Genomic DNA, 14015 nt, shown 5'->3' with positions numbered 1-14015 from the left:
CTGATTTTTCATATGAACAATTGTAAACCTACTTTTGCCCACGCTGTATAAAGGAAGAGACGAGGACAGGAAGAGCAGAACAGAGTAGCAGCAGAACAATTAGGAAATCTCAAGACCATACTTTTGAACAGGAATCTCTGAGAAGTTGGAAAATATTGCTAGATTTTAAAACTCAGGAAAGAAAATCATCTCACATAAAAATGAGCAGTAAAAGAATCAGAGTAAAACCCTCATTCAAAATTATAAGAAAAAGGGGGGGAAGAAAGTAGATTAGAAGGACATATTTTAACCCACTATTTCAAAAATGGGCTGCAAAATATTAAGAAATGATACAAAATAAGAAAGAATAACATAAATAAATTAGAATTATGATAGTTCAGCCTGACCAGGCAGTGGCACATGGGATAGAGCATCATCGTGGGACACAAAGGACCCACGTTCAAAACCCTGAGGTTGCCGGCTTGAACGCAGGATCATAGACATGACCCCGTGGTCACTGGCTTGAGTCCAAAGGTTGCTGGCTTGAAGTCCAAGGTCACTGGCTTGAACCCATGGTTGCTCGCTTGAGCAAGGAGTCACTGGCTTGGCTGTAGCCCCTCGGTCAAGGCACATATGAGAAAGCAATCAATGAACAGCTAAGGTGCCGCAATGAAGAACTGATACTTCTCATCTCTCCCTTCCTGTCTGTCTGTCCCTATCTTTTTCTCTCTCTGTCTCTCTCTTGCTAAAAAAACAAAAAACAAAAAAACAACAAAAAAGAGAATTACAAAAGTCCAGAAATTATAAAACTCAGTAAGAACTTAGAAGAAAATCATTTTATAAATTAAGCTAAACTAGGAGGAGCATAAGAGCAAATGAACACCATAGATAATGCCTTAGGATTAACAGAAAATGGAGACCCTAGCTGGTTGGCTCAGTGGTAGAGCATTGTCCTGATGTGTGGAAGTCCTAGGTTTGATTTTTTCTGGTCAGGGCACACAGGAAAAGTGACCATCTGCTTCTCCACTCCTCCCCCTTCTCTCTCTCTTTCTCCTCTCCTCCTGTAGCCATGACTCATTTGAGCAAGTTAGCCCCAAGTGCTGAGGATGACAACATGGCCTCACCTCAGGCACTGGAATGGCATGGTTGCCAAACAATGAAGCAACGCCTCCAGATGGGCAAGCCATGCCCCGCAGTGAGTGGGCTTGCCAGGTGAATCCCGGTCAGGGCACATGTGGGAGTCTGTCTCTCTGCCTCCCTGACTCTCATTTAATAATAATAATAAAAAAGATTAACTGAAAGTGGAAGAAAGAAAATATTTTTTAAATCAACATTAAACAATAAATAAAAAAATGGTAGAATGTATATACCAAAATTATATAAAGTAGATTTTTAGTCGATGAATATTATAGATACAGAGAAGATAACTTTTTAGAATAATAAAAGGATAAATTCATCAGGAAAGCATAAAAATAATAAAAATATATGTAAATATATGTGCTGAATAATAGGTTTTTAAAATGCATGAAACAAAAGTTAACAGTAGTAAAAAACAAAATAAACAATTACATAATTAGGGTTGAAAATTTTAGCATTTCTCACTAACTGTTTAAGTCATTAATGAAATCACTTAGAAACCAACTTTAAGTGTTTTCCATTGGCAAAAATAGAACAATTTGAATTTCAATAAGGATTTTAATTGTAATGGGCCAAATCCAATTAATTAAGTTTAAATCCATAAATTCATAATGTTATTTTAAAATATTTAATTGGATACATTTGGATGATGATAGAAAATCTATTTCTTATCTTGAAAACTGGTAAATAAAAGAGAAAAATTAAGTATTTATTCTGAATGACTTGACTTTAGGTGATGGGCACACAATGCAATAAACAGTGTAAATGCTATTTAGATGTTTACCTGAAACCTAGGTACTTTTTTTTTTTTTTTTTTTTTTTTGGTATTTTTCTGAAGCTGGAAACGGGGAGAGACAGTCAGACAGACTCCCGCATGCGCCCGACCGGGATCCACCTGGCACGCCCACCAGGGGCGACGCTCTGCCCACCAGGGGGCGATGCTCTGCCCCTCCGGGGCGTCGCTCTGCCTCGACCAGAGCCACTCTAGCGCCTGGGGCAGAGGCCAAGGAGCCATCCCCAGTGCCCGGGCCATCTTTGCTCCAATGGAGCCTTGGCTGCTGGAGGGGAAGAGAGAGACAGAGAGGAAGGGAGGGGGGTGGAGAAGCAAATGGGCGCTTCTCCTATGTGCCCTGGCCGGGAATCGAACCCGGGTCCCCCGCACGCCAGGCCGACGCTCTACCGCTGAGCCAACCGGCCAGGGCAAGGTACTCTTATTGACCAGTGTCACCTCATTAAATTCAATTTCTAAATAAAAAATTTAATTTAAAAAGGAAAAAAACTGGTAAATAAAAGAAAAATCAAGTATTCTGCCTTTTCTGTAAGAAATGTACGCTGAGTTATGAAACGGTGCAGAAAAGTACCGGTATATTTTTATAAAAGTACATAATCACTGTGTAACCCCCAGTGACTTAATGAACCTAAGCATTAAGCATCAATAACAGCTACCCTCACACGACGGGTTACAGCCAGACCTGTTCTTTCTGATGAAAGGACAGTGTCAATTATAGTTGTGCCAAGTGGGTTGAACTTTTGGTGACTGCTGACAGTTTGCAGGAAATATGGAGAACAGAGGAGTGTATTGATCTGCCCCACAAGTTTGCAGTCAGCAAAATCCAAACTGTGGAAGAAAACTCTGTATGCCAAATGCCTTGGGTTATTCAACAGATAAATTGTAAGAAAAACAAAGGCATGGTGTGGGAATAGATTGATCAAAAGAAACATAGAGGACAAATACAAAAATGCATGTGATTGTATTGTCTAAAGATGCACATGTAAGTGATAAAATTATGGTCAAAAACAAGGAAGTGATTCTACTATGAAAGTATAGGTAGTGACTACTACCTTGGCAAGGGTTAAAGAGCTGGCGTTGACAGGGTATGTGGGAGGTGACTGGCAACATTCTATTCCTGGACCTGAGTAGTGGTAACAGAAGTATTTGCTTTATAATAATTCATTAACCTGTACATATATTTTAAGTGTTTTTTTTAAACATATTTTATTTTATAATAAAATGATTAAGAAAAAGGGAGGGAGGGAAAGAATAAAAGAGAAAAAAGAGAGAGAGATTTAAGATCAATTGCAATGTAAAAACCTTAGATCATGTTTTGTTCAAACAAACTATAAAACAAGTCATGAGAAAATCAGGGAAATCCGAACAGAATATTAATGATAACAATGAATTATTATTACTGTTTTAAATTGTGATAACAGCACTACAGTTATGCTTGTAGAAAGGATCTTATCATTTAGAGATACACAGAACTATTTACCAATGAAATTATGCGATGTCTGTGATTTGATTCAAAATAATCTTGGGGCTGCAGTGAGTGGGTGTAGATGAAATAAGCTATAGCCTAAATTAGTACTTTAGAGGTTAGGTATGGGTACAGAGGGTCATTGTAAAATCTACCTATGACTGTAATTTTTCATAGTGAAAAGCCTAAGAAATGATTTAAAGAGTAAGCAATTTTATATCAATAAGTTTATCTTCCAATTTTTTAAAATGTATTCATCAATTTATCAAGTTCTCTTATCTATCATTCTATTCATTTTTTCTATACTTCAAATACTCAATGGTCTGAAAAAGTTAATTTTCTTACATATTCTATTATTTTCTCTTCTTCTTTGTCTCCATGTAGTACCTCTTCCTGGAATGTTCTCTTTTTTCTTTACAACAGATCAAAATTGACTGTCTCATGAAATGTTTCATGTTCTCTCCAGCTAAAAATAATTTTTGCCTTATATAATCCCACAGCTATTTATTTATGCCTGCTTTTATATCACTTTTCACTTTCTTTATTGTTTCATAGTCATTCACGCATGTATACGTTCAACACATAAATGTTATAGGTCAACTGTATTCTATGTTAGGGGTTAGGGGGAACCTGATAATAAATGAGATATGTTCTGCCATACATATTTCCAAGGGATCTCACAAGTTAGTTGACAAATTTATAAATAAGAAGAATTTCTTTTTTTTAATTTATTTTTATTTTTTTGTATTTTTCTGAAGCTGGAAACTGGGAGAGACAGACTCCCACATGCACCTGACCAGGATCCACCTGGCATGCCCACCAGGGGGCGATGCTCTGCCCCTCTGGGGCGTTGCTCTGTTGTGACCAGAGCCACTCTAGTGCCTGGGGCAGAGGCTGAGGAGCCATCCCCAGCGCCCAGGCCATCTTTGCTCCAATGGAGCCTCGCTGCGGGAGGGAAAGAGAGAGACAGAGAGGAAGGAGAGGGGGAGGGGTGGAGAAGCAGATGGGCGCTTCTCCTGTGTGCCCTGGCCGGGAATCGAACCCGGGACTTCTGCACGCCAGGCCGACGTTCTACCACTGAGCCAACCGGCCAGGGCCAGAAGAATTTCTATTCTTATTGAAAAGCAGAATTCTAAGTTCCATAAAAGGGCTAAAGAGAATTTATTGTTGGTTTTAAGAACAAGGAGAAATTTACATGCCTCTATTCTATCAAATCGACTATTTCTTGAGGGACAAATTATGCCATATCCATCTCTTTATTTTCAGTGATTCCTAGATTTCTATGTTTTCTGGTTGGATGAATGTCAGTTTTATTAACCAAAGTATGAAATAGCAGAGGCAGAGCAGGTTTGGGGATCAAGTGAAGGATTTAGATAATGTCATATTGAGTTAGAGGTGTCTGTGAGACATCTAGGTGGTAGTGACCAGTAGGTAGTGGCTACATGTGTATGAATCTGGAACTTAGAAATAAAATCAAAGTTTGAGTCAGAGAATTGTATACATCTATATGATAGTTGGAGCCCTGAAGGACTAAGATCCAAATCTGGTGAAAATGTTCATGGGGTGAATGAAAGAAAGCTCAAAAAAATGAGAGAAGACAGAAGTCACAGTGGCCAAACCATCACCGCAGTAGATACCCAACAATGTGCAGGTGACTAAATAGAAATAGACAACAAGCCATCCTTTCCATTCTGTGAAAGGTCACTCTTTTTGACCTTGTAGTGTGGTATATTGCTTTTATTTCTCTATATTTGGGCAACTGACTGAAACCATCAATCCTCAATGTTCTCCCATTTGGCTACAAAATCAGCGTTCTTGGTTGCTGCATTCTCTTATTGCTATAAAGCAATGCTGACATTGCTTTCTATTTTCTACCGTCTGCAGTAACTCCTTGCATCCACTTAGGTATCTTGCCTCCTAGAGTCCTTCTCTTTCAGTTGTTATCAGCTGAATTCTGTAGCTTGCCATTATAGAAATAGTGTCTTCTTGCAATACAAATAACTATGTAAGAGGTAAAAGACACATTAATTAGTTTCAGCAATTTGCTTCCTGTTGCAGAAAGATGAAAACTGATAAATTGGAAAAAAAAAAGGAAACCAACAATTCCTGCATTTTACTTGTAAAATCCATTGTGCTCGGTACTCTATAGGTTATATGTAATATTCAGCACCATCCTTCAAGGTAGATAGCGTCCTTTTACAGATTAAGAAGCAGAGATGTTAAACATTTGAGCTAACATTTATTGAGCACAAGGATTCTTCCTGTGCATTAATATCACTTAATCTTTTCAACATGAGGTACATTATCTTGTGTTCTCCATTTTATAGTTAAGAAATCAAAAATATAGAATGATTGAGAGATTTTCCCTAAGATCACAGTGCTAGGAGCCATGACTCAATCCTATGCAATCTGTATCATGACTCTCTACTTTTACGTTGTGGTATATTGTATACTCAAAAACAATGTAGTTCGTAATGGGAAAATCTGGAATTTCAGGCTGATTCTGTTTGGTTTCAAGCCTTTACCCTCCAGAAATGATACAGAAGGAGTGGTCCAGTCTTTGCTTCTAGAGCTTATGGTGGAGGAATCTTTGAACACAAGTTGGTTTGTAGGCTCAACTGTGGAACATAAGAAAACCTGTGGATAGAGGGCCCTGGGAAATCAGAAGAGGCTTAGAAAAACTGAGATGGGAGGGAACAGGAAATCAAGAGTGTGTGTTTCAGAACTGCAAGGCCAAAGGGGCAGGATTGAATTTTCCTCCCTGGCATGTCTTCTCTTCTTTCTTCCTCTCATGTATATGACAGGCTTTTTCTCATTCAGGGTCCAGAATTCATAGTGCACAAATTCAACAATCCTGTGAATTAAATCAATGTTCAGTAAATGTTTGTCCAATGAGGCAGGTTTTGTAATTAGGCTAGAGAGTTAACCATGGTTTGTTAGTGATTTACTGAATTTCAAATAGCCATCTTATGAAAGAACTTCTGGAACATGACATATGTAAATCAGAGTTATCTCTGTATTTACATGGGGACTATGGGAATAAATAGCAGTAAAGACACAGGTAAGTGAGATCTTGTTGTTTTTACTATTATTATTATATTTATTCAGAGACGTGGTTTTTTTTTTTTTTTTTTTTTTTTGTATTTTTCTGAAGCTGGAAAGGGGAGGCAGTCAGACAGACTCCCGCATGCGCCCAACCGGGATCCACCCGGCACGCCCACCAGGGGGTGATGCTCTGCCCATCCGGGGCGTCGCTCTGTAGTGACCAGAGCCACTCTAGCACCTGGGGCAGAGGCCAAGGAGCCATCCCCAGTGCCCGGGCCATCTTTTGCTTCAATGGAGCCTCGGCTGCAGGAGGGGAAGAGTGAGACAGAGAGGAAGGAGAGGGGCAAGGGTGGAGAAGCAGATGGGCGCCTCTCCTGTGTGCCCTGGCCGGGAATTGAACCCGGGACTTCCGCACGCCAGGCCAACGCTCTACCACTGAGCCAACTGACCAGGGCCCGAGACGTGGTTTTAAAATATGGTAAGCCATCCTAACTTTCATTGTACTAGAATCAGTGGTAGTCAATCTGGTCCCTACCACCCACTAGTGGGCGTTCCAGCTTTCATGGTGGGCGGTAGCAGAGCAACCAAAGTATAAATAAAAAGATAGATTTAACTATAGTAAGTTGTTTTATAAAGATTTATTCTGCCAAACTTAGCGAAAATCTGACATAAAGTACTTGGTAAGTAATTATTATTATATGCTTTAACTTGCTATAACTCTGCTTTATAAATTTTATAAAGTAAAGTTACTTCCCTACTTTATAAATCACCATTACTGTGGAACCGGTGGGCAGTTAGAAAATTTTACCACTAACAGAGATACAAAAGTGGGCGGTAGGTATAAAAAGGTTGACTACCCCTGTCCTAGATTATTTCTTTCTCATTTTTGTAATTGGGTATTTGATCTCCCCCCCCCCCAGAGATACTATAAAAACAAAGGAAAATTTTTCCTTTTTACCTGATAATCAGAGGAATCATTTTATTGAGTGCTTTGGATATTGCATTTATACTAGATACAGAAATGCTCTAAACCACTGTCTGCCAAAAGGTGATTGTCCTTGTACTTAGTATAATCATTAAAATTGGTATATTACCTCCACCTCTAATTCTCAGTGTAAAATTGATCAGAATTGGTCAGAGACTGTTTATAAATCTCTCTCAGGAAATAGGAAAATCTTTGCTTTTTCTGACAAAGTGCCATCAGAAAAGCACATTTCTTTTTTTTTTTTTTTTTGTATTTTTCTGAAGTGAAAATTGGGGGGGGGGGGCTAAGGAGAGGAGGAAAGACAGACTCTCCTGCATGCACCCGACCGGGATCCACCCGGCATGCCCACAAGGGAGCAATGCTCGGCCCCTCTGGGGCAATGCTCTTCCGCAATCGTATCTATTCTAGCACTGGAGGCGGAGGCCCTGGAGCCATCCTCAATGCCTGGGTCAACTCTGCTCCAAAGGAGCCTTGGCTGCAGGAGGGGAAGAGAGAGACAGAAAGATAGGAGAAGGGAAGGGTGGAGAAGCAGATGGTTGCTTCTCCTGTGTGCCTGGCTGGGAATTGAACCTGGGACTTCCACATACCGGGCCAACACTCTACCCCTGAGCCTTTTTACTGGCATAGCATACATTATATAAGTTAGTCCAAGGTCTATATAATAGACTTTATTTTTAAAATGCGTGTTTTATTTTACTCTGACAACTTAGTCTGATTGGTCCTTTAGCTCTTTTTTCTGTACAGTTTTCCTATCATGATTTTTAATCTTTAGTATGAAATATGTACCCTATATTCTTTAAAAACTATACATGTTTAATTCTATATATGCATGTATACATACAGAATTTTGCATATAGATTCAGGACTTCTGAGGACCCTAGATCTATCCTCTGAACTTAAACCCAGTACAAATATCTGTGAAGTTTTGAGGCTGAATTAAGCTGACTGAGTCACCCACTCTCTGTTTTGATAGTACTTAATTTATAGCTCATTTTTGTCAGTATGATTGCACTTCACTTCTCTCTTCTATCCTTGATACTGACCTCCCTTTTTGTTTCCCTTGAATATCAAGCACACAGCACAAAACTGAGCCAATAAGTTTTGTACTTAGGAATTGATTAGATAATTGAATGAATTAGATTGGACTAGAAAATTCCATAAGAATAAGGGAGATTTCTGTATTTAATGGTTATTGTATTCCAGCTCCTAACACCATGCCTACCATGTAGAAGGGATTTTGTAAATACTTATTGTTTAAACATTGAATGGCTTTAGTTTTGTTTATTGGAAGTGACTGGTGTATAGAGCTCTTATGAGACTTTGTAAACAAGTATGATGTATATTATACCAACATAAACTTTGGTGCAAAAATGTCAATAGATATTCCCAACTGTTCTAAGCTTATAACTCAGTTAAACTCTTCGTATCCTTACTTCCACTTTCCCCACTCTTGCTACAACTCACCCATACCACTTCTTATCTTTTATATAGTAATTTTCTTATGATACTGCATGGACTTTTAACTTCATGTCTCTGTCTTTGCTTATCTCATTCATATTTTTTATCATAGTACACAAACATGTTGAGCATTTACCATTTGCCAAGTATTTGGCAAGCTGCTGGCCATGCAAGTACAGTACTCATTCACCACACACACCTCCACTTTCTTCCATAGGAGTAAGTTTCTAGAGGAAGAGATAAACATGGAAAGAGATTATTATAATCAAGTTAGTTAAGTACAGCATAGGTATTGTAGTCAATAATACTGTAATAACTATGTACGCATCCAGTTGGGTACCGGAAATATTGGGGGTAACACCTTTTAAAGTATATGCTTGTCTAAGCACTGTCCTATACACCTGAAACCATACAAATAATATTAAATGTACTCTGTAATTTCAAAAATTTCAAAATAGAGAATATATAAAATTAGTAAAATACTAACAGAGGGAAAAATGCTATGAGAATTCAGGGAAATTATTCACAACTTTTTCCTGACTCTGGAGTGCCCCTCTCCCATGGCTCCCCTCCTAATCAATAGCTGTTAATACTCTGCTTATCCTTTAAGATCCAGCTCAAAGCTTTCTTCTCCATGAAGTTTTTCTAAATGTTTTTGCTTGATCTTCCCACATTTGCAGACCCTGATATAGCTTTCATAGTATTTGCTGCAATTCCATGAGACTACATTCCTATAAGATTATGGCCTATGTTAGGAATTATGGCCTTTCCGTTCCTTTGTGCCCCCACACAGTTCTTCAATGGTGTGTGGGACAGAAATTCCTCCCCTTAGTTACTAAGACATCCCCCCACGCACACCCCACACCTCACCACATGGTGTGTTTCCTCTCAAGGATCTCAAAGTCATTTTGTCTGCAGTTCTTTACCTATATGTCATGATCGGTTGCCATGACTACCATTATGCAGTTGAAAAGTTGCTCTCCTGCTTAACTTCTCCCTTTTGAATTCAGAATGAGGAACTGATGGATCAACTAAATGGATGATTTGTCTTCCAGTCAGACAAGTGTTTGCTTCATAGGGGAAATCCACTTACTGTTAACTTATTTCTTGTATTTGGAAACACGTTTATTTTGTTCTTTGGGTATCTAGATCTTTGTTCCTATTTGGGGGGGGGGGGGTCTGGATTCCAAAGAAATGATTTTGAAGTTATAAGAAAATTTACAGACTTTATTTTTAGGAATAGTTTATTATATTTGAAATATTCTCTGTTTTCAGGTGTATGTGCCAAAAGGTCTAGAGATGTATCTGCTTATAAGAAACAGAGATAGCTCATCACACTACAGGGGAAAGCGAGTGGTTAAACAATGCCCTGATGCTACCCCCAGCACACACATGCATATTTAGCATGTAAAATAGTTCTTTCATTTTCTTGCAAGCTATGTAGGTCTAATAGTTTTGAAATGATTTTTTTTTATATCTTTAGGTTAAATCTAGATTATTTAACATCTTACATGGTCTTTTTTTTTTCTTTTTTTGTGACAGAGACAGAGAGATAGAGTCAGGGACAGATAGGAACAGACAGGCAGAAAGGGAGAGAGATGAGAAATATCAATTCTTCACTGCAACACCTTAGTTGTTCATTGACTGCTTTCTTATATTTGACTTGACTGGGGGGCTACAGCAGAGCGAGTGGCCCTTTGCTCAAACTGGCGAACTTGGGCTCAAGCCAGCTACCTTGGGCTTCAAGACAATGACCATGGGGTCATGTCTATGATCCTGATCCCACGCTCAAGCCTGAGACCCTGCGCTCAAGCTGGTGAACCCGTGCTCAAGCTGGTGAACCCGCACTCAAGATGGTGACCTCAGGGTTTTGAATCTGGGTCCTCTGTGTTCCAATCCAATGCTCTATCCAGTGCACTACCTCCTGGTCAGGTTGTCAACTTTTTCTTAATAGCAGATTAAACCCCAAACTTTACCAGTGCTTTTGTGAAATATTCCTCAATTAGAAATAGTTTTCTAAACAGAGCACCTCGGTGAGAAACCTGTCCTAGCCTACATTCTTATCCAACTTCATGGAAAGAAGAGAAAACCCCAAGAGAAAGCTGACTTACACCACTGCCACACATATCCAGACTAGTTTTGAATTCTCCCTCATGGGTTTGGAATAAAATGAAGAGAAAGGGGAAATTAGGAAGAGGTTAACACACACCTACTTATGTTCCATTTTCCTTGCTATTTAGTTGTGTCTGATCTCATTTCTCTATTAATAGAAAGTTTATGAGGGCTGGCACATTCTTTTATTCTATGTTGTGCTCTCAAACCTCAAACAGTGCCTGGAACATGGTTTATTGATTAATACTCAATGGTGGATGAATGAATAAATGAATGAATGAAAATATTTTGAGTTTTAGTCAGAAGCACTTTTTTACATTTGTAGCACCTATTATAAATCCTAAAATGATGTGCTTTAAATACCTTTTTACATTAATGATGCTTGCTAAGTCAAAAAAAGTTCTTTTCAGTATATTCTTTGGAAGTACTAGTGACACGTTCAGTTGATAGCTAACTTCTTAACCTGAAAAGTATGATTTTTCAGTTTACTACTGATTTGGAGGAATTAGCCTCAGATAAGAGAGAGAACCATGTCACAGTATTAACACCAGAGCTGGCCTCCGGTATGGCATATGTGTAGAAACAGTTTAAGGTAAGGAGACAGTGTCAATTGAGATTAAAAGCAAGGACCTCAGAACAGCTAGATCTAGGTTCAGATTTCAGCTCTTGAACTGCGTAGTTCTTTGACATTGGCAATTACTTAGCCTTTCCAAGCCTTTGTGTCCTCATCTATAAAATGGGCATAAGAGCATTCCAAACTTGCTGAGTTTGGCATAGGGATCAGATGAGATAATGTGGCATGTGTACATGCATGTTTCAGTATAATTTTTCCAGCCTGACCTAACTGTGGAGCAGAGGTGTTTATTCTTAGTTACGAAGCTAGTTAAAGACTTTTATTCAGCTATCTGGAAAACTGAGTTTTAGATCAGCTCTGTGTTACCTGGAATATTTCTTTATCTTTCTGTCTCATATTTTTTCCACTTGTAAAACTAGTTCATATTTAGTCTGATCTGTCTACTTAACAGGGGTTTAAGAACATCTAACCTAATAAATGACAGATGAAAATAGCTTTGAACTCTTTACCCAAAAAGAGTCAAAAAACTCAAATAGAGATCTATAGATAGTCTAAACTCAATTTAAACCAAATCTGACATAAATTCATTATGAGTACAGGACTTTGTGGCCTTATACTTTGTGATAACCAAAGAATATAGAAATCTTTGGCTGATGTGACAAGTGTCTAGAAGCACTTATATCAAACAGGAAAAATGTCTTTAGAAAATAACTTAAATGAGCATACAGCATATAGATCCGTTGTGATCATCGCCGTGAATCAAATGTTTAGTGCTATTCTTAAAAGACATATTTCCTGTTACAAAGAATTACAAAATGGACTACTTAGTGTAACTGTCATATTTCAAAACATAAGCTCCAAGATTTGAAGTAAGAAAACCTTAAGTGTATAAGAATTGAATTTAAATATATGATACAGGAAATTGAAAGTTCAAGCCAGTAATAGACTCACAGAATTTTTTTTTTTTTTGTATTTTTTTTGAAGTGAGAAGTGGGGAGTCAGAGAGACAGACTCCTGCATGCACCCAACCTGGATCAACTTAGCATGCCCACCAGGAAGCAATGTTCTGCCCATCTAGGGCATTGCTCCATTGCAACCAGAGCCATTCCAGCTACTGGGGTGGAGGCCACAAGCCATCCTCAGCACCTGGGCCAACTTTGCTCCAATAGAGCCTTGCCTGTGGGAGACGAAGAGAGATAAAGAGAGAAAGGAAAAGGGGAAGGGTGGAGAAGTAGATGGATGCTTCCCCTGTGTGCCCTGGCTGGGAATCAAACCCAGGACTTCCACACACCAGGCCAACGCTCTACCACTGAGTCAGGTGGCCAGGGTTCACAGGGTTTTGATGAAAGGAATTTAGTTACCTAATCCTTTTTGTCATAGAAAATCACAAAATTTTTCTAAAAGTAAATATTCAATGTATGTTGGTCATAGATGATTGTATCAATTATTTTCCAAAACAAAAAATATAACAATATGAGCAGTTAGTGGTGCTAAGAGTTTCAAACAGAATTTTAATTAGATTGAATGAAGGATTTCAATCACAAAATTTTTAAATATTAATATGTAAGTTGGGGCAGAAATAAACTCAAGTTTTAGTAAGACTCATAAAAATATATTTTATTTTTAGATTCTGAAGTCTGTGATACCAAATTTCAATACATAGAATAAGTAGAAGAAAAATACCAAAAAGTTTGGAAATGACTGATACAATGATTCAACAGAGTGAGAAAGAATGCCAGATCAGAGATCTGAATTGGGGCCTAGTTTGTCAAGCAGGGTGACTAGATATATGAATTAATATAAACAGTGAAGAAATGTAGAAAAATGAAAAACAAAATTTTATATAAATAACAGAGCACGGCCTGACCAGGTGGTGGCACAGTTGATAAAGTGTTGGACTGGGATTCAGAGGACCCAGGTTCGAAACCCCAAGGTCACTGGCTTGAGCATGGGTTCATCTGGCTTGAGCACAGGCTCAACTGGCTTGAGCATGGACTCATCAGTTTGAGCATGGGCTCATCAGCGACCCCATGGTCGCTGGCTCAAGCCCAAAGGTCACTGTTTTGAAGCCCAAGGTCACTGGCTTGAGCCCGGCTTGAGAAAGGGATCACTTGCTCTGCTCTAGGCCCCCAGTTAAGGCACATATGAGAAAGCAATCAATGAATGACTAAGGAGACCCAATGAAGAATTGATGCTTCTCATCTCTCTCCCTTCCTGTCTCTCTGTCCCTATCTGTCCCTCTCTCTGTCTCTCTCTCTCTGTCTCTGTAACAAAAATAAGTAAGTAAGTAAATAAATAAAATAACAGAGCACACAATTGTTTAAGTTGCTTTAGTTGTTTTTCAATACTTTAACCTTTCTTCACTGTTAACATGAGATTCCCAAAGTTTGAACACTGGATTCTAAGACAGGAAGCTGGTGCTTTTGAATTTATATCTCAGTTCAGTTGCATAAAAGGTAATAAAAGTTCA

The 14015-nt window shown here is 38.6% G+C and overlaps 1 protein-coding gene across 3 annotated transcripts in view; it reads left to right on the top strand.

Moving 5' to 3' along the window:
- IL1RAP (interleukin 1 receptor accessory protein) overlaps positions 1–14015 on the top strand; it is a 154150-nt gene that overhangs the window by 110049 nt on the left and 30086 nt on the right. The window lies entirely within an intron of this gene.

This window comes from Saccopteryx leptura, chromosome 8 (assembly GCF_036850995.1).
Source record: "Saccopteryx leptura isolate mSacLep1 chromosome 8, mSacLep1_pri_phased_curated, whole genome shotgun sequence".
Lineage (NCBI taxonomy): Eukaryota > Metazoa > Chordata > Mammalia > Chiroptera > Emballonuridae > Saccopteryx > Saccopteryx leptura.
This window is presented reverse-complemented; position numbering and strand designations above follow the sequence as displayed.